The sequence below is a fragment of the Pseudorasbora parva genome, chromosome 7 (assembly GCF_024679245.1).
Source record: "Pseudorasbora parva isolate DD20220531a chromosome 7, ASM2467924v1, whole genome shotgun sequence".
Classification (NCBI taxonomy): Eukaryota; Metazoa; Chordata; class Actinopteri; order Cypriniformes; family Gobionidae; genus Pseudorasbora; species Pseudorasbora parva.
This window is the reverse complement of record NC_090178.1, coordinates 41,987,113-42,013,768: the sequence shown is the minus strand read 5'-3', so window position 1 is coordinate 42,013,768 and position 26,656 is coordinate 41,987,113. Positions and strand designations below refer to the sequence as shown.

At 38.2% G+C, this 26,656-nt stretch overlaps 1 long non-coding RNA gene across 1 annotated transcript; it reads left to right on the top strand.

Annotated features, from left to right (window-relative positions):
- The first annotated feature begins 2,448 nt into the window (after positions 1 to 2,448).
- Positions 2,449 to 22,968, top strand: LOC137083884 (uncharacterized). The gene is made up of 5 exons (XR_010906645.1): positions 2,449 to 3,045; positions 3,580 to 3,640; positions 3,738 to 3,886; positions 12,586 to 12,820; positions 21,013 to 22,968. It is a non-coding gene; the product is annotated as an uncharacterized lncRNA (long non-coding RNA).
- Positions 22,969 to 26,656: the final 3,688 nt, after the last annotated feature.

The following is a 26,656-nucleotide window of genomic DNA, read 5'->3' as shown; positions in this document are numbered from 1 at the left end:
AGGAACAATCACACTCTGAACCACAACAAACATGCTCAGTGTAAAAACGTTCTGAGACTAAAACATTTTTGCCTCATATCTTGAATTTTATGGACATTCTAACTGCTTTATTACACAGTGAGTGAGTTATTGCCCTGCATTTATTCTTCATTAATCAACTGTATGAAATGTGCGATGACCTAAGTAGGGCAAGTGAGTTAAATGCATTAATAATTTTATTTATTTTCTCCCGTAACTAATTAATCTAGTTAAATTGTTAAATCGACAGGCCTTGTTTAAATATATCATTTTAGTGATCAACGTTGGGTTTTAAGGTATTTTAAATTTAATTTATTTCAGCTGGTTGATAAGGTATAAAATAATTTAAAATAACTTAATATACGTAAATGACTTAAAGGTGCAGTATGTAACAGTTTTTCAGTAAAATCACTTGGCCAGAATTATATACTTTGTTCAATTGAGTACTTACAATATCCCAAATGTTTCCAACTGTTTGTAAAATGTGAGAAAATTGCTATTTTAACCATAGACTGTAAAAAAATATGGACGTAGTGTCCGTGACGTCACCCATAGGATTCCGATCAACCGTTCTGAAGCTTAAAATAGGGTTGAGCTGGGCGAGAAAATGGGCAAAAAGGTGGGATGTGGGCAGAGCTGAGGTGACGCAATGACTATAGACGGCAGATAAATGGCTAGCCACCTGTAACCACGCCCTTAATTATGCAGAACTTTAAGGCTTTATATAACGTAAAAAAATGAGTTATTAAAAAAAATTCACCCTCCTCACAGTTGTCATGAAGGTTAAAATTAGCCTTATAGGCAAAAACACAATTTGTACCAGGCTGTAAACAAGTTTTTTTTCCGCAGTAAAGTTGAGAATTTTAACATGGGGCTCAATGAGATTCTGATCCCTTCTGGAGCCTGTTAAGGAATTGCAGTTTACATTACTTCCGTAATGGGAGGTTGCCGCTTCATTTTAACCAATGAACCGGGATGTATGTCCCGGAGTCCAAGAGTCAAAGCAGCCGCTGAGCGAACGCAGAGTAACGTCATAACATAATTTTAAACACACTTAAATGTATCTTATATGATAAACAGAGCTGCGTTACCTCATACTTATTGACCGGAAAGGCGGAAATGGCGGCGGCGACTGTGTCATCATAAGTCCTGCTGCTCGCGAGGAGTGTGTTGCATTCATCTTGTTAACAATCACTCCAGCAGCCTTGCTCAGCTCCTCAACACTCGGTCCTGGTCTGTTTCATACTACAGTAACGTTAATAACCACATTCATGAACATGAGTCCTATCCCGATTCTTTTCCACCGACTGTGAGGTGAAAACCACCTGTCCCAAGATTCTGAGCTCAAACTTGCCATTTTCAAACTACGCCTTTGTTTTAAATAGGCGCATTCTAGCCAGTGGTGGATATATATATAGTTACGATTATATTTCCAGAAAGAATGTATTTATTTTTGGTGTATTTTCCATATGTCATCATCTAAACGCATCACAGCCCCGAGGACCAGCACTAGTAGAATAGCTTGCCTTCCATTGAAGCTGCTATTTTCCATTGGACCATAGCTTTGACTGACGTGGGTCATTAGCCAATCAAAATTTGATGTGTAGTGATAGAACGGCCCAGAGGCCCAGCGATGTGTCGGTGTGCTACTCCCTGCTGATGTCATCAGCCGTCTGAACTTTTCGCGGGTTGTGAGAATTCTGTGTGAAATAAACTATGGCCGCCGCGGATGACGGGCTGAGTGCGAATGATCGATCCTGATGTCAAGCCGGTAATGTTAGCTAACAAGCGGTGTTTTTTCTGTTTCTTTGGATGTTCTGTAGGTCCGTATTTTTGTTTGTTTAAGAGTATTTGTGCCAGCTGATTTTGATTCTTTTCACCATTTGCCTAAACGGTGATACGTGAGTGCAGTATCATCAATAAATAGTCAAATTGCCTTTTTGTCTTGCGTGTATTTTTTGCTTGCCCCTTCCCAACGAACACTATGAAAGCAACGTTCGTAGTAGTATTGCGTACAGTTCATTATTGTATTGTGTGTGTGTGTGTGTGTGTGTGTGTGTGTGTGTGTGTGTGTGTGTGTGCGTGTAGACACAAATGTGTATTATGACACAGGTACCTATTACCTAACTAATACGTATTACAAGGAGAGGGTGAAATATGAGGACATTGGCCATGTCCCCACTTTTCCAAATGCTTATAAATCATACAGGATGAGTTTTTTTTAGAAAGTAAAAATGCAGAATGTTTCCTGTGATGGGTAGGTTTAGGGGCAGTGGCAGTGTAGGGGGATAGAAAATACGGTTTGTACAGTATAAAAACCATTACGCCTATGGAATGTTCCTATATGTCACAAAAACAAACGTGTGCGTGTGGGTGTGTGTGTGTTGTTATAGCGACGGCGTGGGGCTTGTTGATCATGTGTGTGTGTGTGTGTGTGTGTGTGTGTGTGTGCGCCTATGTGTATTACGGGGACATTTCACCTGAATACACGCCACATTATGAGGACATTTTGAATTATGAGGACAGGGCCGATGTCCTCATAATTCTAACAGTGTAGAAGTGTTTCTATACATAGGGGGAGCTAAAATCCAGAATTTCAGCTAAAGTCCTTATAATTCACATAGACCTGATTTTGTGTATCAGCTGTGTATCGAGACAGCGCCCCTGGACGTGGGTCTGCGGTACTGCACCCCTCATAAATATTCACTCTCGTGTAAGGAATCGGAGCTTCTGATTGGCTGACCGCCTGAAGTCCTCATAATGTCGGAATTTCTCAGACCCAGTGTGTACATCTAATTTCCTTATACAAGTGGATTTATGTAATTTACTCATTATTTAAGCATTATTGTCTACAATTGATGAACTGTCAAATATATTTTTTAACGTAGAGTGATCCCTCGATGAAATGTAATCCTTAAATATATTATAATATCATATAATCGGTTAATTTCCTGTTTGGACTGGATTGAAACCACCTGAGAAAACTTCTGTGATTTGGACCTGTTTGAAGCAACTATTAAAAGAAAGGTAAGTTAATCTGCTGTTTAATCGCTTGTGGCTCATTTTGGCTTGTTTGTGTGTGTTTTATAAGCTATTTTCTGCTCGTTTTACAGTCAGAAAGCACCTAGCACCTGATGCTAACGGGGCTAGCTTAGAGTCATTCTGATCCCAGACTGTAAGGAGAGAATCAGAGATGCTTGTCATATTTAACTTGTTTTAGATTCCAATATAATTGTAAATAACTTATTTTGAGCACATACATCAGTCTAGCCATCGTAACAATGCGTTGTCATGACTACAATCTGTGAAGGGGATAGAGTATCCTGACATGCTACTGTAAATAGTACTGTAGTTTAATGTTAGCTTGGTTTAAAGTTACTATTATTATCATTTTTAAGAAACTAGGAAATCAATATATGCTTTTATTCCTCCTGAATGTAATAAAATATACTCTGTACCAATAGAACTGTAAGTATTAATGTTTATAATGAAAACAATCTTGCTGAATAATGTTAAATTAAATGCAATGGTCATAATTATAGATGTTTTTCTTTATGACAGCAGACACATCAGATAATGCGCTGGAAGAGGCTGTACAGTTTTCCCTTCAGAAGAGAGAATGGTCTGATAGAGCTAAGTTAAAGTGCAAATATTTTGTTTAATAAAGCTGTGCCAGATACATATGTTGTTTACAGTGATGTTTTTCTTCTGTTGTTCAGTTGTACTGAGTTTGAGAAGGCAGATTTCCTGCTGGAATACAGACGAGACTCATAAGCAAAGAAGAATGAGAGCGGAGGCAAAGAACATATCTTTATGACGCTCTGAAAGTGTTCATCTTTGAGCTTCATTATGATGGAAAACTCCTCTGGTAAGTGTTTGATGTGTATAAGTTTGTAATTATGGCCCTGTTTACAATAGGGATGCACCGATATGAACATTTTGCCCGATAATGATAATCATTTATATCAGAAAGCCGATAACCAATATATTGACCTATACCTAAATACAAATTTTTATATACTTTGAGCACCTGATTACAAAAACTAAAGGCTCACCATAAAAAAAGCCATATCCCAAGCACTTTAACATAAATCAAACATATGGAGTACAGTTTGTACTAGTGTAAGATTCCTTAACTTTTATTGTACCACTTTACAATAAGGTTTGATTTTATTATCATCAGTTAACATGATCCACCAATGAATGAATAATGCTTCTACAGGATTTATGAACCTTAGTTCATGTTAATCTCAACATTTTCATTCAACATAACTACCATTAACAAAGGTTATTGCTTTATATTAGTTCATGTTAGTTAATGCATTAACAAATGAGACCTCATTGTAAAGTGTTACCAAAAACACCCACTGCCTAACAAAAAAAAAAAAAAACTAAATAATGCAAACAAGTCATTGGCCAGCATGACTTAGGCTATAAAGAATCAAAATGCATGTGCCATGGATAAGTCTCCACGTCGCTACCAGGTTATTTACTCAACAGAACACATCCTGTATACGATAATGCAGATATTTGAACAAAATCAACATGGTATTGCAACTTATATTTGCACAAAATCACACACAGATGATCTAAGTTATGTAGTCAGAATAGTGCTCTTCCTATGAAACACAACAACTAAACCCGAAGACTTTACAACTTATTACATTAGTGTATACTACTATAATGTAATATGACAACCCCAATCATATGTTATTAATGTTGTGCATTGCTACAGAGCGTGCGCTAAAGATTAAGATGATCACTCGTACAATGATGTGCTGCGGGTTATTAACTCAATGAAACACGCTATATTGCTTATATCTGCAAAAAATTACGCAAATGCTCAAGTGAAGCTTTGACTAAGTTACATGCTAATCTGTGTAACTCCTGTTGTAGAATTGCCCTTCTGCAACAACGCACTGAAACACAACAGCTAATCCCAAAGAATTAACAGCATTTTATTACAAGAGTGTTCTCAGTGTAATGTTATGTATAGGACAGTCCCAGTAGTTATTAATGTTGTGCATCACTGTTTGAGCAGTACGTGCTGAAGCTAAAGATGATCAACGGTACTATAAAGCGCTTTACTCCAACGTTAATTAACTCAACCAAACGCATCCTATAGAGCTCTGGAGGTCACGTGGCCCATTCTGTTTTTTGGCAGGGAAGAACAGCCGGCGCCAGCTCGAGTTTCAAGCCAGTTCACTGCGCACTTTAATTCAAAAAGACATACGCTGCGTCCTAATTCGCCTACTTATACTACGTCCTAAAAGTATACTCTTTTTGTGAACAAAAGTATATACTTTTGAGTGTGTAGCAGAAGAGTATGCAAGTTTTGGGACATACTACACAGCAAAAACTCCAGTGTTAAATTAACTCTCCTGAGAGTACATGTGAGACCACACTCAAGAGTGTTAAAGTGTTAAAGTAAGAGTGTTAAAGTAACACTGAAGCAGTGTTAAAGTTAATAAGATAATTAACTGATTATTGGCAATTATTGAAGACACCTGATGATAACAAGCAGAATCACCAAATGAGAACATCACAATTCACAAGTGGACATATTTTCCATTTGTAATTGCAAAGCAACTCAGACAGTGTGTTTGTCTGAAAATCATAAAAATAAAAGAAACTTCACTCACACCTTTAGACACTTTAGACAACTTATCATCTGTAATTCACACATTTTTGGATCATGAGAGAAACCAGACCTGAAGGAAAGACTCTCTGGCTCAGGATTCAATCCAGGATCTTCTTGTTGTGAGGAGCCAGTGTTTCCCACTGAGACACTGTGCTGCCCTTAATCACAGATATAAGACACACTTTGACTATTTCTGTCAGAGTCAGACGTCTACAGAAGCTCTTACTAAGAATTAACAGAGGTTTAGATGTTGAGGATTTATGGTTCATTTGAAGTCACCATTGTGGAGGGAAGCGTTTGCTTTAGTTGGGCTCTTGGTCCCCGTACGCGTGTTAGCGTTTCCTAGGCTGCTGTAACTGTGTGTGAAACACAAGAGTTGTGGCTGAGAAAGCAAAGCTAAAGTGACATCAGGTGTTGTCAGCTCCTTGTTGATGATAACTAAATCATCAGAAAGTGAGCATCTGATGTTGTTTTTTGTGTTCTTGTTTGGCACAATAGTTATTTGTTTATAGCCTCTATAATCTTGTGAATCTGCATTATTTGGCACCAATAGCAATAAAAGGACCACCTATCCTGACGGATGTGAAAAAAAAGTATGTGTACCCAATGTTTTGAGAAAATATTTCCCATGGTCACACACAGATATCAAGATTTGGCCTATGATTCACAACAATGGTGACAATCAAGCATCAGTTTTGTACTACGAAGCCACCCATCATGCATTGCAGCAGGAAGTGTTTTTGTGTCACCATTGTTGTGAAACATAGGCCAAACCTTGATGTCTGTGTGTGATCATGGGAAATATTTTCTCAAAACATTGGGTGTATGTACTTTATCATCCTTCAGGATAAGGCTATTGGTGCCAATACTGCAGAGGCTATAAACAAAATACTATTGTACCAAATAAAAATATAATATCAGATGCTCACTTTCTGATGATTTAGTTATCATCAACAAGGAACTGACAACACCTAATGTCACTTTAGCTTTGCTTTCTCAGCCACAACTCTTGTGTTTCACACACACACAGTTACAGCAGCCTCAGAAACGCTAACACACGTACGGGGACCAAGAGCCCAACTAAAGCAAACGCTTCCCTCCACAATGGTGACTTCAAATGAACCATAGATCATCAACATCTAATTATCTGTTAATTTTGTTTTTATGATTTTTGGATAAACACACTTTGTCTGTGAGTTGCTTTGCAATTACAGATAAAACATATGTCCACAATGGGCAGATTTGAACTAGTGTTTAACCGTGAGGTCCATGAGGGTCTATATCAGACGTGCAGATCACGTCCAAAACAGACGTCATAAAAACTTTCATTCTGGCTCCTCAGTGGACGTCTTTTCAACGTCTGCCTCTAGTGGCAAAGAAATCATTAGAATTATATTGAAAATGCTGGATCTCATGTTATAATCAACCAGATAAACCCAACTAAGAGACTCTAAATTAGTTGAGTGATTCAGATCAAGTAATGACAACATCAAAACATAACCAACACCAAACAATCAGCTTTTCTCATGGCTTGTCTGACTGTTGGTTACGGCATCAAACAAAATATAATCTTACAAAGTCAAGGGTCAAGAGCCCAAGTTAAACAAACACTGATCACCAAAATGGCCTCATTTGGTGATTCTGCTTGTTAACATCAGGTGTCTTCAATAATTGCCAATCATCACTCCATTAATCAGTTAATTATCTTATTAACTTTAACACTGCTTCAGTGTTACTTTAACACTCTTACTTTAACACTTTAACACTCTTGAGTGTGGTCTCACATGTACTCTCAGGGGAGTTAATTTAACACTGGAGTTTTTGCTGTGTACTTTATTATCTTTAACGGACTCTGTTGCTTAGTTATGTGCATCATATCACAGTTTAAACTGCCGTCAATCATCTTCACAGTTCAAATCCTCCACATTAATTTCCTGCCGTATCGGAGAGAAATGTAAATACTGATAATTGATCACTCAAACCCCTTTATATAAACCTCTCTACTAGGGATGCTCATTTCGGTTAATTTTCCCGACCGACAAGCGATGCTTATTAATCGATTATTAACAGTTAACTGATAAGATTATAATATTGACTTAGCATTACATAAAAATACAACCGACGAGTATCTGTGACCCGTTAAAAATACTTTTTTCACGTTTTTATTTTATTGTGCAAACAGCAGAACATACAGTACAGCTCAACAATAGAACCTAGATTCACACTAGAGCCGAGCCCGACTTTTTTACGCCCCTAGGGCCGGACTTCGGGCTAATTTTCACGTCATACCTAAATGTGGGCCGGGCTTCGGACCTTTTTAGGCTTCTCATTTGTTTTATATTTATTTGATTAATTAAAAGGAACAATGAGATGTGCTGCACTGGTGGAAACATCATGAGACCATGATAGCTTACTCGACTGTCAAGACATGCTCGCTCAGGGTTAAAGAGTCCAGCGCCAGCAGCAGCGCGCGTTTCTTCAGCAGCTGCTAGAGTTAGGGCCTTTTTACAAATGATTCCTTCATTCATTTTCTCTGACCAGGTATCTTAAACCACGTGTAAATTTTACTCCTGGCAAATGGTTAAATAATAAACGTGTGTGAGAGCGTGTTATGGGCTATAGGTTGTAGTCCGATAGATATGATGGAGCTGCAACACGCATCGCCGCAAATGAGTAAAGCAAGCCAACGCAAATAGTCGTAGTCTAAGTCTTAGATGCTCAAAAACACAATCATCTTCAATAAAAATTAATAAATGATCTTACCAGTGCTTCGCTCTTTCATTTTGCGGTCTTTGAGCTGCTGAATAAAATGCATCTTGAATCTTTTGCTTTCGTTGCTGTGAACTCCGTTAAATATAGGCTATACCGCGGCAATTTAAGATCTGATTTATATTCATTTTGCAGAGGTGTAAGGTATAATACAAACTGCATGTTCTTTTATTTTTTTATTTGTTTAGATTGTTTAGCTCGTTTCGTTTGTGAGTGCCGTTGCGAGCAGCATCAGCCTGCCTCAGCTCGTCAAAAATGCCTTTTTAATGTGGAGGTAATATTATAGTAGGCTAAATTAACTAACATTGTGATACATTAAGTGTTTTAAATCTATGGATTTTATTATGGGCAAGACAAGTCAATAGTTGATTTGAGAGGCTAAATTCATTAAACATGCGGTTTACTCACTGTTGGCCACTGGCCACTTGGTCGTCACTTAAAAAAATGTAAACTTTAATTTAACAAACAAAAAATTGCTCTAAACATTTTTCTAAATTAACTTAACAATGAAACGAAACAAAATATAACTACTTTGACATTAAAAACAAAACTGAACTATTTTAATGGCTGCAACAATGTAAGCTAATGTAAGCCCCCCCTTACATTACATTTTAAAAAAAGTGATTCCAATCATATCAAGCAATTCAAAACCATCATGATGAATACTACGCATCTGAAGTGTCTCGGCTGAAGGAAAATTACATGATCTATCAGCTTATATATATCGGCATAATTTTCATATCGGATTGATAACGTTAACATTAATAATGTCCATTTATTGGATGATAACGATATGGTGGCAATAAATTGTGCATCCCTAATTTACACCTGGTATTAAGATGCGTTTTGGTCGATCGGATCTCGAGTAGATGAGGGACACACATTCCCGTTTACACTTGGTGTTTTAGTCAGTCTCTTTTATTCATTTTCAACCACTTCTGTCCTGATTTCTTCAAAGGGAGGGTGTATGGGTGAGTAAATGTATGGGCTTTTTCGGGTCTTTTGTTCTAATGGACAAAAATTATCTCACGCAATTTACACATGAACGTGACCGGAGACCAGCCGAACACTGTGAATGTGTCAGAAATCAAGAAATGGTGAGAGAGAACATTGTGCTCTACGTTTTTTCTCTTGGGTAACTTGGGTAATTAGCTGACTGTCTTGCACACGTCCTGTAATGTTTATGCTGGGGATGAACTGATACCACTTTTCCAGAACGAACTTCCAACTTACCAATAGTACCAATAACTTGTATTTTCATTGCATTTTTCATTTTTAAAAATAATGAATAGAGAAACCAAAAGAATATGAATCAAATTGAGTTGGCTTAGCAAATAGATATCCTTCAGTTATTTGTATGCCTAATTATGCCTGTTAAACTGTATTATAGGAGCTACAGTTACTTCCACTGTTCATGCTATTGCTGTATCACAGGCCCGGCTCCAGCTTTGAGATGCAGGGTGGGCCCATTGAAATTCCTGGTGGGCCAGACTTTATTTTAGACATTATTTTTCCCCATAACAACTTAATTTTATAACAAAAGAGGCAGGACTTGAAAGTAACTCCCTATATTTGCAGGGCTCAATATATATATATATAGTACAGGCCAAAAGTTTGGACACATTACTATTTGTAATGTTTTTGAAAGAAGTTTCTTCTGCTCATCAAGCCTGCATTTATTTGATCAAAAATACAGAACAAAATTAATATTGTGATATATTATTACAATTTAAAATATTTGTTTTTCAATTTATTCTACTTTAAATGCTGATGTATTTGTGTGCTCAGAGCTGAATGTTCAGGATGGTTCCTCCAGTCTTCAGTGATCATGATCCTTCAGAAATCATTCTCAGATGAGGATTCATTACGAGTGTTGGAAACAGTTCTGCTGACTAATATTTGTTCATAACCTGAGATATGTTTTTATAATACTTTGATGAATAAAAAGTAAAAAAAATAAAAATAAAAAAAGAAGCAAATGTTTTAAAAATAGAAATCTTTTGTAACAACAGTATACAATACTGGTCAGTCATTTGGGGTCAGTCATTTTTTTATTTCTTTTTTTTAAATAAATCAATAATTTTATTCAGCAAGGATGTGTTAAATTGATAAAAAGTGATAGTAAAGGAGATTTATATTATTTGAAAATATGTTTTTATTTTGAATAAATGCAGTTCTTTTGAACCTTTTATTCATCAAATATATTAGTCAGCAGAACTGTTTCCAACACTCATAATAAATCAGAATATGAGAACGATTTCTGAAGGATCATGATCACTGAAGACTGGAGGAACGATCCTGAAAAATCAGCTTTGATCACAGAAATAAATGATCATTTAAAGTAGAATACATTGAAAAACAAATATTTTAAATTGTAATAATATATCAAAATATTTATTTTTGTTCTGTATTTTTGATCAAATAAATGCAGGCTTGATGAGCAGAAGAAACTTCTTTCAAAAACATTACAAATAGTAACGTGTCCAAACTTTTGGCCTGTTTTGTATATTTTTAAATAACCTTCAACTACAACATTATAGAGTAATACAAAATACACAAAAATTAAAATAAACTTAGAGGTTCCTAGGACAATTAATAGGAAACATGCCTAGTTGGGCTGTCGAAATTATTTGTTTTTTTGATGCATCGCGATGCAGACAAGGACGATTCGGTATCAGTTCAGTAATAGACCATAACCTATTATAATGTACTGACGCTTTTCTGCCATCATTTGTCGTGTATGTGCATTGGCGCGGTAGCATACAAAGGCAGAGGGAGGCGAGACACGAGTGTGAGTAGTTAAAATTGCTCCAACTATTTTAAAAGCAGACATCTGGGCACATTTCGGATTTTTTGAACAACCTGGTAAGCACGACCTGGAGAACACACGTGCTGTGTGTAAATTATGTCACGCACAAATAAAATGTGCATGGGGTAATACCACTAACTTGAGAAACCACGTCAGCCATTTTCATCGTGAGCTGTTAACGCCTGTCAGTGACAAGGTGGACCTAGGTGGATATAAAAATCGAATTATATCAACGTTCGAGTTCTTAAAGGGCCTGTTTACACCTGGTCATTTCATGCATTTTTACAGATTCGATATATCTGATTTATCAAAACGATTTATTTACATTTGGTCACAAAACGTTTTATGTTTTTACGTTTTGTCTCATGTTTGATACATTAAAGAAGTGTGTTTTCTTTGAGCAGGTAAAATAAAAGGTTCAGTTCATATAACTGACTGACAAAATTATATACATGAGGATGAAGTGCATCGTCAGTGCAGTGTGCTGAATCGTGTTATCGAACCGAATCGATGGCATGATAATCATAATCGAATCGAACCATGAGACCAGTGTAGGTTCACACCCTTAATGCCTAGCCTAGTCAAAGACTCAAGAGAAGATCAAAACCCTAAAATAACTGATCAATAAAGCCAGAGGTGAACAGTATTTTTAAATGTATTAACTGTCATATCTGTGTCTTCTTATGTCAAATAAAAATTTTACATCTTATATTAAAATGTAATGTAACCTTCAACCTTTTTTTATTTGCATATACAATGTATTTTTAATCCAAATGTGTCCTGGTGAGTGGGTTAGCAGTCAAGTGCATGCAACAGAAGTCTGTGTAATTATGGGCCATCATTTTCAGCGATGTCTGTGAAAAACGTCAGCTCAATCCACTCTGCGTGTTTCACTCATCAGCTTGTGCACAGCAGCTATAGTATGGATATTTAATTTTGTTTAATATTCTGTTAATTAGATGCATTTATTTAATCTTTCTCTGGTATTTTGGGCTGATACCGATACTGGTATCGAAGCATCTCTAGTTTCCACATTAGGTCATTCAGCGGAGAGCAGGCGGTCTTTTGTGACTGTTCGAACACATTCAACCACACAGACGTTACACTACGAAAGCAATCTGGTCGAATGAGTTTTCCAACTTCTGGAAGTGGTTGAAAGTTGACAAGCTCAAAATGTTTTAAACCCCATTTACACCTGTGTTGAGCATCATCCACTTTTGATCCGATCGTCCAAAACACATCTTAATACCAAACGCTATTAAACTATTAAATGATTGGTGATCACAAAGAATATATTTGATGATATTAGATTTTCATCACTGATATTGTCTTTTTTTGTGTCTAACAGGAATAAGAATTCTTAATTGAAAGTTGAATTGTCATTTATTTAGTGGTAATCAGCCCGAGATGACAGTTCCCTTTGGATGACTTGTAATCTCTGAACATATGAATCCAAACAACTGGATGAAGACGATCCGTGTGGATAGAAAAACTTCACGTTTGCCTATTTGCTGTAAGGAGCATCTGTCCTGGTGAAGATATCACACAATTACGGCGATTCTGAGTGGCCAAGGAAATGCACGGTACTGTAAACTTTACATAACCTATTTAGCATTTGTAAGATTATTTTAAAGATTCATATTATCCAAGGTAATGTTCCTGACTTTAAATGCATCACAGTATGTCAGGTGTGTGTGGCTTACACGTTTTGTGAGGACCTTATCATAAGAAGATGTTCCTGATGTCTGACTTGACTGAAGAACCTCAGTGTTGTGTGTGTGTGTGTGTGTGTGGCTTACACCTGGGTTAAGAGGACACATGTTTTGTGAGGACATTATCATAAGATGATGTTCCTGATGTTTTACTTGACTGAAGAACCTCAGTGTTGTGTGTGTGTGTGTGGCTTACACCTGGGTTATGAGGACACATGATTTATGAGGACATTCTCATAAGATGATGTTCCTGATGTTTTAGTTGACTGAAGAACCTCAGTGTTGTGTGTGTGTGGCTTACACCTGGGTTATGAGGACACATGATTTATAAGGACATTATCATAAGATGATGTTCCTGATGTTTGACTTGACTGAAGAACCCCAGTGTTGTGTGTGTGTGGCTTACACCTGGGTTATGAGGACACATGATTTATAAGGACATTATCATAAGATGATGTTCCTGATGTTTTAGTTGACTGAAGAACCTCAGTGTTGTGTGTGTGTGTGTGTGTGTGTGTGGCTTACACCTGGGTTATGAGGACACATGATTTATAAGGACATTATCATAAGATGATGTTCCTGATGTTTGACTTGACTGAAGAACCCCAGTGTTGTGTGTGTGTGGCTTACACCTGGGTTATAAGGACACATGATTTGTGAGGACATTCTCATAAGATGATGTTCCTGATGTTTGACTTGACTGAAGAACCTCAGTGTTGTGTGTGTGTGTGTGTGTGTGTGGCTTACACCTGGGTTATAAGGACACATGATTTGTGAGGACATTCTCATAAGATGATGTTCCTGATGTTTGGGCTGACTGAAGAACCCCAGTGTTGTGTGTGTGTGTGTGTGTGTGTGGCTTACACCTGGGTTATGAGGACACATGATTTATAAGGACATTCTCATAAGAAGATGTTCCTGATGTTTTACTTGACTGAAGAACCCCAGTGTTGTGTGTGTGTGGCTTACACCTGGGTTATGAGGACACATGATTTATGAGGACATTATCATAAGATGATGTTCCTGATGTTTGACTTGACTGAAGAACCCCAGTGTTGTGTGTGTATGTGTGTGTGTGTGTGTGGCTTACACCTGGGTTATGAGGACACATGATTTATGAGGACATTCTCATAAGATGATGTTCCTGATGTTTGACTTGACTGAAGAACCTCAGTGTTGTGTGTGTGTGTTACTGTGATCTGATATGCTGAAAACACCAGATCAGAAGCTGTTTGCATGAGCAAAGTGTGCGCTTCTCTTTTACATAAATATGCAGAAACAGAATACTTATTTCATTTCAGCAATGTAAAAAATTTAATTTTTGGTTCATTATCAGTTTCACAATAAACCAAACATATTATTTTTTTTTTACATTTTTCAGCATTCTCAGTTTCTTTGAAGTTGTGTTTTACTCAATTGCTTTGGCAAAGCATCTGTCAGTCAAACTAAAATCTGGTAAAATCGGGGCAGATTAGAATGTGGCGGGCCGCCGGACTATAGGTTAACGATAACTTTTACTACCTACTTCTGTTATGATCAGGGTTAGGGTTAGCCAGACTAGAGGTTAACTATAATTTGTACTACCTACTTCTGTTATGATCAGGGTCAGGGTTAGGGTTAGCCAGACTAGAGGTTAACTATAATTTGTACTACCTACTTCTGTTATGATCAGGGTTAGGGTTAGCCAGACTAGAGGTAAACTATAACTTTTACTTCCTACTTCTGTTGTGATCAGGGTTAGGGTTAGACAGACTAGAGGTTAACTATAACGTTTACTACCTACTTCTGTTATGATCAGGGTTAGGGTTAGCCAGACTATAGGTTAACTATAACTTTTACTACCTACTTCTGTTATGATCAGGGTTAGGGTTAGCCAGACTAGAGGTCTACTATAACTTTTACTACCTACTTCTGTTATGATCAGGGTTAGGGTTAGCCAGACTATAGGTTAACGATAACTTTTACTACCTACTTCTGTTATGATCAGGGTTAGGGTTAGCCAGACTAGAGGTTAACTATAACTTTTACTACCTACTTCTGTTATGATCAGGGTTAGGGTTAGCCAGACTAGAGGTTAACTATAATTTGTACTACCTACTTCTGTTATGATCAGGGTTAGGGTTAGCCAGACTAGAGGTAAACTATAACTTTTACTGCCTACTTCTGTTATGATCAGGGTCAGGGTTAGCCAGACTAGAGGTAAACTATAACTTTTACTACCTACTTCTGTTATGATCAGGGTTAGGGTTAGCCAGACTAGAGGTTAACTATAACTTTTACTACCTACTTCTGTTATGATCAGGGTCAGGGTTAGCCAGACTAGAGGTAAACTATAACTTTTACTACCTACTTCTGTTATGATCAGGGTCAGGGTTAGGGTTAGCCAGACTAGAGGTTAACTATAATTTGTACTACCTACTTCTGTTATGATCAGGGTTAGGGTTAGCCAGACTAGAGGTCTACTATAACTTTTACTACCTACTTCTGTTATGATCAGGGTCAGGGTTAGCCAGACTAGAGGTAAACTATAACTTTTACTACCTACTTCTGTTATGATCAGGGTTAGGGTTAGCCAGACTATAGGTTAACTATAACTTTTACTACCTACTTCTGTTATGATCAGGGTTAGGGTTAGCCAGACTAGAGGTTAACTATAACTTTTACTACCTACTTCTGTTATGATCAGGGTTAGGGTTAGCCAGACTAGAGGTTAACTATAATTTGTACTACCTACTTCTGTTATGATCAGGGTTAGGGTTAGCCAGACTAGAGGTAAACTATAACTTTTACTGCCTACTTCTGTTATGATCAGGGTCAGGGTTAGCCAGACTAGAGGTAAACTATAACTTTTACTACCTACTTCTGTTATGATCAGGGTTAGGGTTAGCCAGACTAAAGGTTAACTATAACTTTTACTACCTACTTCTGTTATGATCAGGGTCAGGGTTAGCCAGACTAGAGGTAAACTATAACTTTTACTACCTACTTCTGTTATGATCAGGGTCAGGGTTAGGGTTAGCCAGACTAGAGGTTAACTATAATTTGTACTACCTACTTCTGTTATGATCAGGGTTAGGGTTAGCCAGACTAGAGGTTAACTGTAACTTTTACTACCTACTTCTGTTATGATCAGGGTCAGGGTTAGCCAGACTAGAGGTAAACTATAACTTTTACTACCTACTTCTGTTATGATCAGGGTCAGGGTTAGGGTTAGCCAGACTAGAGGTTAACTATAATTTGTACTACCTACTTCTGTTATGATCAGGGTTAGGGTTAGCCAGACTAGAGGTCTAATATAACTTTTACTACCTACTTCTGTTATGATCAGGGTCAGGGTTAGCCAGACTAGAGGTAAACTATAACTTTTACTACCTACTTCTGTCATGATCAGGGTCAGGGTTAGCCAGACTATAGGTCTACTATAACTTTTACTGCCTACTTCTGTTATGATCAGGATTAGGATTAGACAGACTAGAGGTAAACTATAACTTTTACTACCTACTTCTGTTATGATCAGGGTTAGGGTTAGCCAGACTAGAGGTAAACTATAACTTTTACTACCTACTTCTGTTATGATCAGGGTTAGGGTTAGACAGACTAGAGGTTAACTATAACTTTTACTACCTACTTCTGTTATGATCAGGATTAGGGTTAGCCAGACTAGAGGTTAACAATAACTTTTACTACCTACTTCGGTTATGATCAGGGTTAGGGTTAGCCAGACTAGAGGTTAACTATAACTTTTACTACCTACTTCTGTCATGATCAGGGTTAGGGTTAGCCAGACTAGAGGTTAACTATAACTTTTACTACCTACTTCTGTTATGATCAGGGTCAGGGTTAGCCAGACTAGAGGTTTACTATAACTTTTACTACCTACTTCTGTTATGATCAGGGTCAGGGTTAGCCAGACTAGAGGTTAACTATAACTTTTACTACCTACTTCTGTTATGATCAGGGTCAGGGTTAGCCAGACTAGAGGTTAACTATAACTTTTTACTACATATAATTAGGGTTAGGGTTAGCTTTTAACCAGGTATAACTTATCTACTGTATTGTTTGTATTCTCTTTCTATTATGTTTGTCTTCATGTGTATTGGACAGCACTTTGAGTCAACCATGAGTTGTGTTCAAGTGTGTTATTCCATATCCCCGTAATTACGTGTCCTCATAACCCAGGTGTAAGCCACACACACACACACAACACTGAGGTTCTTCATTCAAGTCAAACATCAGGAACATCATCTTATGATAATGTCCTCATAAATCACGTGTCCTCATAACCCAGGTGTAAGCCACACACACACACAACACTGAGGTTCTTCAGTCAAGTCAAACATCAGGAACATCATCTTATGATGATGTCCTCATAAATCATGTGTCCTCATAACCCAGGTGTAAGCCACACACACACACACACACACACACAACACTGAGGTTCTTCAGTCAGGCCAAACATCAGGAACATCATCTTATGAGAATGTCCTTATAAATCATGTGTCCTCATAACCCAGGTGTAAGCCACACACACACACAACACTGAGGTTCTTCAGTCAAGTCAAACATCAGGAACATCATCTTATGATAATGTCCTCATAAATCATGTGTCCTCACAAACCAGGTGTAAGCCACACACACACACAACACTGAGGTTCTTCAGTCAGGTCAAACATCAGGAACATCATCTTATGATAATGTCCTCATAAATCATGTGTCCTCATAACCCAGGTGTAAGCCACACACAACACTGAGGTTCTTCAGTCAGGCCAAACATCAGGAACATCATCTTATGAGAATGTCCTCATAAATCATGTGTCCTCATAACCCAGGTGTAAGCCACACACACACACACACACATAACACTGAGGTTCTTCAGTCAAGTCAAACATCAGGAACATCATCTTATGAGAATGTCCTCATAAATCATGTGTCCTCATAACCCTGGTGTAAGCCACACACACACACACAACACTGAGGTTCTTCAGTCAGGCCAAACATCAGGAACATCATCTTATGATAATGTCCTCATAAATCATGTGTCCTCATAACCCAGGTGTAAGCCACACACACACACACACACAACTGAGTTCTTCAGTCAAGTCTAACATCAGGAACATCTTCTTATGATAATGTCCTCATAAATCATGTGTCCTCACAACCCAGGTGTAAGCCACACACACACACACAACACTGAGGTTCTTCAGTCAGGCCAAACATCAGGAACATCATCTTATGATAATGTCCTCATAAATCATGTGTCCTCACAACCCAGGTGTAGGCCACACACACACACAACACTGGGGTTCTTCAGTCAGGTCAAACATCAGGAACATCGTCTTATGAGAATGTCCTCATAAATCATGTGTCCTCACAACCCAGGTGTAAGCCACACACACACACAACACTGAGGTTCTTCAGTCAGGTCAAACATCAGGAACATCATCTTATGAGAATGTCCTCATAAATCATGTGTCCTCATAACCCAGGTGTAAGCCACACACACAACACTGAGGTTCTTCAGTCAAGTAAAACATCAGGAACATCATCTTATGAGAATGTCCTCATAAATCATGTGTCCTCATAACCCAGGTGTAAGCCACACACACACACAACACTGAGGTTCTTCAATCAAGTCAAACATCAGGAACATCGTCTTATGAGAATGTCCTCATAAATCATGTGTCCTCATAACCCAGGTGTAAGCCACACACACACACAACACTGGGGTTCTTCAGTCAAGTCAAACATCAGGAACATCATCTTATGATAATGTCCTCATAAATCATGTGTCCTCACAACCCAGGTGTAAGCCACACACACACACAACACTGGGGTTCTTCAGTCAGGTCAAACATCAGGAACATCGTCTTATGAGAATGTCCTCATAAATCATGTGTCCTCATAACCCAGGTGTAAGCCACACACACAACACTGAGGTTCTTCAGTCAAGTAAAACATCAGGAACATCATCTTATGAGAATGTCCTCATAAATCATGTGTCCTCACAACCCAGGTGTAAGCCACACACACACACAACACTGAGGTTCTTCAGTCAGGTCAAACATCAGGAACATCGTCTTATGAGAATGTCCTCATAAATCATGTGTCCTCTTAACCCAGGTGTAAGCCACACACACACACACAACACTGAGTTTCTTCAATCAAGTCAAACATCAGGAACATCGTCTTATGAGAATGTCCTCATAAATCATGTGTCCTCATAACCCAGGTGTAAGCCACACACACAACACTGAGGTTCTTCAGTCAAGTAAAACATCAGGAACATCATCTTATGAGAATGTCCTCATAAATCATGTGTCCTCATAACCCAGGTGTAAGCCACACACACACACAACACTGGGGTTCTTCAGTCAAGTCAAACATCAGGAACATCATCTTATGATAATGTCCTCATAAATCATGTGTCCTCATAACCCAGGTGTAAGCCACACACACACACACAACACTGGGGTTCTTCAGTCAAGTCAAACATCAGGAACATCATCTTATGAGAATGTCCTCATAAATCATGTGTCCTCATAACCCAGGTGTAAGCCACACACACACAACACTGAGGTTCTTCAGTCAAGTCAAACATCAGGAACATCATCTTATGAGAATGTCCTCATAAATCATGTGTCCTCATAACCCAGGTGTAAGCCACACACACACACACACACAAAACTGAGGTTCTACAGTCAAGTCAAACATCAGGAACATCATCTTATGATAATGTCCTCACAAATCATGTGTCCTTATAACCCAGGTGTAAGCCACACACACACACAACACTGAGGTTCTTCAGTCAAGTCAAACATCAGGAACATCATCTTATGATAATGTCCTCATAAATCATGTGTCCTCATAACCCAGGTGTAAGCCACACACACACACACACACACACAACACTGAGGTTCTTCAGTCAGGCCAAACATCAGGAACATCATCTTATGAGAATGTCCTCATAAATCATGTGTCCTCATAACCCAGGTGTAAGTCACACACACACACACAACACTGAGGTTCTTCAGTCAGGTCAAACATCAGGAACATCATCTTATGATAATGTCCTCATAAATCATGTGTCCTCATAACCCAGGTGTAAGTCACACACACACACACACATACACACACAACACTGAAGTTCTTCAGTCAAGTAAAACATCAGGAACATCATCTTATGAGAATGTCCTTATAAATCATGTGTCCTCATAACCCAGGTGTAAGCCACACACACACACACAACACTGGGGTTCTTCAGTCAAGTCAAACATCAGGAACATCATCTTATGAGAATGTCCTTATAAATCATGTGTCCTCATAACCCAGGTGTAAGCCACACACACACACACACAACACTGGGGTTCTTCAGTCAAGTCAAACATCAGGAACATCATCTTATGAGAATGTCCTCATAAATCATGTGTCCTCATAACCCAGGTGTAAGCCACACACACACACACACACATAACACTGAGGTTCTTCAGTCAGCCCAAACATCAGGAACATCATCTTATGAGAATGTCCTCATAAATCATGTGTCCTCATAACCCAGGTGTAAGCCACACACACACAACACTGGGGTTCTTCAGTCAAGTCAAACATCAGGAACATCATCTTATGAGAATGTCCTTATAAATCATGTGTCCTCATAACCCAGGTGTAAGCCACACACACACACAACACTGGGGTTCTTCAGTCAAGTCAAACATCAGGAACATCATCTTATGAGAATGTCCTCATAAATCATGTGTCCTCATAACCCAGGTGTAAGCCACACACACACACACACACATAACACTGAGGTTCTTCAGTCAGCCCAAACATCAGGAACATCATCTTATGAGAATGTCCTCATAAATCATGTGTCCTCATAACCCAGGTGTAGGCCACACACACACACAACAAACACAAGTATTTAACAAACAGCAGCCCATCACTTTTGTCTCAGATTATTAATCAGTTCTAGACTAAAGATGAGGGTGAGGACAGTGGGACGAGTTGGGAGAAAAGGAAGTGGTTTTAACCCCATGGGTTAAAGAATCTGTTTTCCTCTTTTGTAGGGATTCTTGAATCTTCTGAAGGGGCGAGGCAAGAAGAAAACGGCAGATATGGCCTCCAGCGGAGTCTGCAGAACTGAGCACAGTTCACCGGGTAAACTGCAGAGCGTCCGGCTTCAGCAAAACAGCGAGCCTTTGTCAGGAATCAGGGATTATCGCTTACATGAAACTTGCTAAATGTTTGGTAACACTTTATAATAATGTTCAGTTATAAGTCACTTATAAGTTATTAGATAATGATGAACTAATCATTTACAAAACATGACATTCATAAATGACTTAGTAGTATGCTAACATTTTATGACTGTTTTGTTAATTCAGTTATTTAGTAATTTATAAGTTATTGGTTAATACATTCATTCATTTTTAGTGGAATGCTATACCATATATTCATATACAAGTGATGTGTATACAATTGTAGTGTACACTTTAGATTAGGGGATGCAGAAAGGGTTGTAAATGAGTTCCACATCACCTGTAGTAGGTGTTGAACACTAGTGTAAGTGCTGACCGGTGAGGGTTCGACCTCTGACACTTCTGCTCATCACCTGATGTCGGTGTCAGAGGACATTAAACCGCTTCACATTATCCCAGATCCCACACAGGACTGCAGAGATTCAGAACACACTGCAGTCCCCTGACTGGAACGACTCTTCTCAATGATGCTGCTTTAGCATGTGTGTGCAGTTGAACACACACCAGCTGAAAACTTGGATTCATCAATACATTACTGATCATTTACTAATAGTCTGTTCATCATTTGTTCAAGATTAGCCATTGTTTGAGATGACACTAAAACAAGTTTGACATAAATACTCCAATAATGTTTAAGTGTTAATTATAGTACATCATCTAATAACTCAAACATCTACTATTGATCTGTTTTGATAATAAACAGCACATTTGTTAATGGTTAGCATATCACTTATTAATCATTAATGAATGTATAGTTAGGTTTTGTAAATGATTTAGTTCATCATCTAAACTTATAACTGAACGTTATTCTAAAGTGTTACCCATGTTTGTTTTTTCTTCTGTTGCCGCTGCTGTTTATTCTGTTTTGTTCAAATGTATGGCTATGTCTTAAACTTCTGTTGAAAGCTTTAAAGGGATGTTTTTTCTGTGCTATTGAACTCATGGCGACCGTCACCCGTCTGCTCACCCACATTCTTCAAAATATCTTCCTTTGTGTTCAGCAGAAAAAAAAAGAAACTCATACAGGTTTAGAAAAAAACATGAGGGGGGACCCTTTCATTTATTTTCAGCAATTTTTGTTAATTATGTTTATGAGAGGTTTTAAGTATCTTGTGATATATGTAATATTGTCAGGGCAACAGCTGTAATGTTGTAAACGAGCACTAATAAACTTCTTGTTCTCTGAAGGTGTGCACTGTCGTATGTCCTCGTGTCTGTTTAAAGGTCATGTGATCACACAAATAGCAGTATAGTGTAAAAGACATAGTTGCATATTCAGATATCAGAATATCATAGTTTAGAATGGTTGTGTGTTGGAGTATGACCCACAGGTGAGGATGTGTTTGCAGTCTCAGTACTGTGTTCATTTGTCCTCATAAATCAGGTGTGTCCTTTTAATGCACAATGCCTTCACGTTTGTGTTTGTGTATTGCAATGTCCCATTAATTCATGTTTGTCCCTCTAATACACATTAATGTCATTTATGTGTGCTGTGTATCCACTGTCCTTATAATTTCGTTTTTTGTCATAGGCGGGGCTTAGACACTTAATTATGTGTCCTCATAATTATGTATATTGTCAGGTGGTAATATTATAAGTTGTGTTGTGTGTATACAAATTCTGAAGAGAAATCTGTGTTGTTTGGCTCAAAACAAAATTTTTGATACCCTCCACATCACTGTAGAGCAAGTGGAAAGGGGTGTCCCTGTAATACACCAAAAAACTGGTTTGGGCTGAAGTGTCCTCATAAACCACATAAACCCGTATAGGTGTGTGTGTGTGTGTGTGTGTGTGTGTGTGAGCCTGTTTATGTGGTTTATGAGGACACAAATTTGTATAACTACATGGGTATTACACTGGTATTACACTATAAAGGTGGTTTATGAGGACATATCAAATGTCCTCATAATTCAAATGGCCTTAAAAACATACTAAATGATGTTTTTTTGAGAAAGTAAAAATGCAGAATGTTTCCTGTGATGGGTAGGTTTAGGGGCAGGGGCAGTGTAAGGGGATAGAAAATACGGTTTGTACAGTATAAAAACCATTACGCCTATGGAGAGTCCCTGTAAACCACATAGACCAGCATGTGTGTGTGTGTGTGTGTGTGTGTGTGTGTGTGTGTGTGTGTGTGTGTGTGTGTGTGTGTGTGTGTGTGTGTGTGTGTGTGTGTGTGTGTTGTTATGGCGTGGGGCGTGTCGATCGTTAGTGTAGGCCCTGACTGAAACCCCACGGTACGCTACTGCATCTAGCTGACGGAAAAGTTACATAGTGCACCCTTAATAAAACCTACATTGACAAAAATGTAATATGTAAAGTGACAAAACACAACAAAATGACTAATAATTAACTCCAGTTAAAATGAAAACAGAGCATAAACTATTTCAAAAACTATAATAGTATACTGACTACAGTGCATATTCATATTAATTTCTGCGAAAGATAAAAATGTAACTACACAAATAATCATGCAAACTTATTTAATGTATATTTCTTGCAATAACTTTCACCCACAGGTTGTGCATTTACTTAATGGCAGCGGGTGCCATTTGTGGGTGTTTTTCTGTGTATATAAAAAAGGAATCGATCACGTCTAATGTGTCAGTAGCAATATTGATGGCTGCTTTAGCAAGTACCTCTAAACAGCTCATCATTCTGTAAGGCTTTAATATAGAAGATAGATTTTGTGTGTCATATGCAGGCCTTTAATGCCGGCTGTATTAACCTCCTCTAAAGCATTAGCATTTTTACAGACTAGACTGGCAGATAATATTGAGTCCTTTCTCGGCCATTCCCGTGGATTAGTACGGACTTTAACCACTGTGCTCTGGGCCTGTCTCGCTTTAAACAGAAAGTCAGACAAAGAGAGCGCTCTATTCCTCTGAAGTCAGTTCATCTCCATCCAGCGAAAGACCCAGGGCTTCTGTCTATTGAACAAAACTCAGCAAATTGGTTCCTGAGGTTCATATCTTTTTCAGCTCTGTCACCTGGGACAAGAGGAGGAATCGCCTCGTAGGCTCGAAATGCAAGCCCGACTTTCTTTCTCTTCGTTCGTCTCTGATCCTCCGTTCGGTCAGGTGCTATTTGAACAGTGTTTTCCCTCGGCATTGTAGAACACAGTTTGGTCTCGCGGAGAGAGCCGTGCTCTTCATGCATTTTTTAAGTTGATGCAAACCCTTGCCACTCTACCAACCCCCAGTCTGTTTATCAAAGCTTTCAAGTAAGTTGTGTACCTGCTCACAGTTATTCTAAAGCTAGCGGCCTATTTGTAAACAAGTCGAGGACGACATGAACACATTAGTGTCACCTCGGCGTAAATTCAGCGGCAGGAAATGCCAAGACGGTGTTGCATGACGCACTTTGCAGTAACACCGGAATCAATAATTAATCAGCGCTTGCTCAATTCGAGAGGTTTCATTAAGGCGATCGGCCAAAAAGCCATGGCGTACAGTAACAGCCGCGCTCTGGAAATGCCAGGAAAGGGGTCAGCGCCTCTTTACAACAAAGGACTCGCCACAAAGCCTCGTACAAACACCTACAGTTTGTTTTCATCATTTATTTATCACGAGCCAGAAGTAAAAAAAAAATGGACCGGTTATGTTTTGCACAATTTTCTGGGCTCACAGGATAGGCAGCAGCGGTCGTTCGGCCTTAGAAGCGTGTCTGTAATCCCTTCACCTTCAGAACAAGAGCAGGGGCCTTCCCTCCACACGTCCTGCTCAACCTGCATGGCAGGAAAATGGATTTCTATTTATGGGTCTATATCGCTGATCATAGCTCATAGCTTCCTTTCAGGGCCACAGTCAACATTGCAGGCTGAGCACTGATCGGCGCCCGGAGATGGGCTGATGGCCTCCAATCTGCCAGGACGATGACGGCGGTTTTGCTGATACTATCAAGTAAATTCTATCACTGTCACTGTTGATTTCTTATCCTGCTGCTCTGTGCTTGTCACTTGCCCTTCCCTGGCCTACGCTCCGCCTTAGCAATGGCCTGGAGTGGCCTTATCGCACGTGTTTCATCCTTTAAAACATTACTGCCAGCTAATACACAAGGTTGCGATTTCATTTCATTTTTTCAAAAGCGACCTTTTGCAATTGCGCTTGAAACATTTTTCAAAAGTAGAGTGCATAATGGCCTGCGGTTTGACATTATAATTTTATAAACATTATTGTTTGCACTTTACAATAAGGTCTCATTCGTTACAGTATTTAATTATCTTTGATAGTGTTAGTTAAAGGGTTAGTTCACTTAAAAATGCATTTACTCACCCTCAAACCATCCATGTGACTTTTTTCTTTCAGCCAAACACAATCGCAGCTATATTAAAAAAACATCCTGGCTCGTTCAAGCTTTATAATGGGAGTGAATGGTACCCTACATTTTGAAGCCAAAAAAAGGGCATGCATCTATCATAAAATTAATCCATACGGCAACAGGTAATAAAGGCCTTCTAAAGCGTGTTTGTGAGAAAAAATATATTGGTAAAACTTTAAATGAAGTTCCTGCATATAATGAATCATCGCCATATGTATTCATAAGGAAGTATTACTATTCTATAACCATATTTATAAAGACTTATTAAGACCTATTGCATAATAAGAACAGTTTTAGTTAAATTTATATATTTTTTTACAATTACTTACAAGTCATGCTTTTGCCTTTTCAATGCGCATGCTCACGATCCATTACACACTGATTTATTAAAATTAATTAGTCAGTCATATGGTTCCATGAATGTATTTATAAAAAAATGCCTGCATTGCTATAATGTTATTATATTATAATTACAATGGTACAATGACTTTTTAGTGAATCAGATTTCTGTCAAATAAGTGAATATATTGTTATTAATAGCTGGGTTGTATTCTTATAAATACGTATTGTGAGTAATAAAACAGTTCCCTTTCAGTCGGTCACGTTCGACGTACGTCGGAACTAGACCGACAAATTGGGTCTCTGAGGTCAGATCCCAATTCGTTGGTCTAGTTCTGACGTACGTCTCCATTCCCTCATTCAGGGAACGAGGGTTACATACGTAACCGAGACGTTACCAACCTCTATAAACGCATCATTGATGGCTTAAGGTACGCTAAAGTTTTTTTTTTTTTTTTTTTTTTTTTTTTTTTTTTTTAGTTTAAACTAATGAACAATAGAGTAGATTGTAACAAATCAAAATTACTATTCATGGAACCATATGACTGACTCGTTAATTCTTATAAATCAGCGTATAAAGGATTATGAGCATGCGCATTGAAAAAAGAAAATGCATGACTTTTAAGTCATTATAAAAATAATATAAATGTAACTTTCTGTTCTTATAATTCAGTATAGGTCTTAACTCTTTTCCCCGCCAGCGTTTTTAGAGAAGAGCTGCTAGCGACCAGCCAGGGTTTTTCATAATTTTCACAAACATGTAATGGCCCATAATATTTTTTTGTATGAATATCTG